This window comes from Etheostoma spectabile, chromosome 23 (genome assembly GCF_008692095.1).
Source record: "Etheostoma spectabile isolate EspeVRDwgs_2016 chromosome 23, UIUC_Espe_1.0, whole genome shotgun sequence".
Classification (NCBI taxonomy): domain Eukaryota; kingdom Metazoa; phylum Chordata; class Actinopteri; order Perciformes; family Percidae; genus Etheostoma; species Etheostoma spectabile.
Window position 1 is genome coordinate 17707938 of NC_045755.1, and position 447 is coordinate 17708384.

General features: G+C 40.5%; 1 protein-coding gene across 1 annotated transcript in view; it reads right to left on the bottom strand.

Annotated features, from left to right (window-relative positions):
* The window catches only part of dclre1c (DNA cross-link repair 1C, PSO2 homolog (S. cerevisiae)), a 13077-nt gene that overhangs the window by 11386 nt on the left and 1244 nt on the right, over positions 1 to 447 (bottom strand). The window lies entirely within an intron of this gene.

Below are 447 nucleotides of genomic sequence, written 5' to 3' on the forward strand. Positions count from 1 at the left end.
AATCTCAGATGTTGATGTGTGAATCCTTTTTATTACGTAGAATATATTCTAAGAGATAAAATACAGAGATCAAGTTAACACAGCTCTACCCCAAATTTGTCTGTCTCTTTGGCTCTTGCACCCCTGGCCTTATTCACTAAGGGTGGGGCCTCTTGGTCACAGTGATGTGACATGTTGGTGTGTGTTCGTGTGTGATATGTTCCTTATTCGTTATCTTTCAGTTGCTATGTGACTGAAAGTTTATGACCTTTTCAGGACCTGCAGAGAAAAGATTACATGACCTGCTGCACGTTCAGTTGGGCTGTAAAAGGAACTACAACCAGACACAACCATCAATCCTGCTTCTGAGCTGGGTACCAGAACACCCTATCTTAGAGAAAAGGAGTATTGCAAAACAACTTAATGCATGAACCACAAATTTAATGCATGACCAACATGTCTTCATTT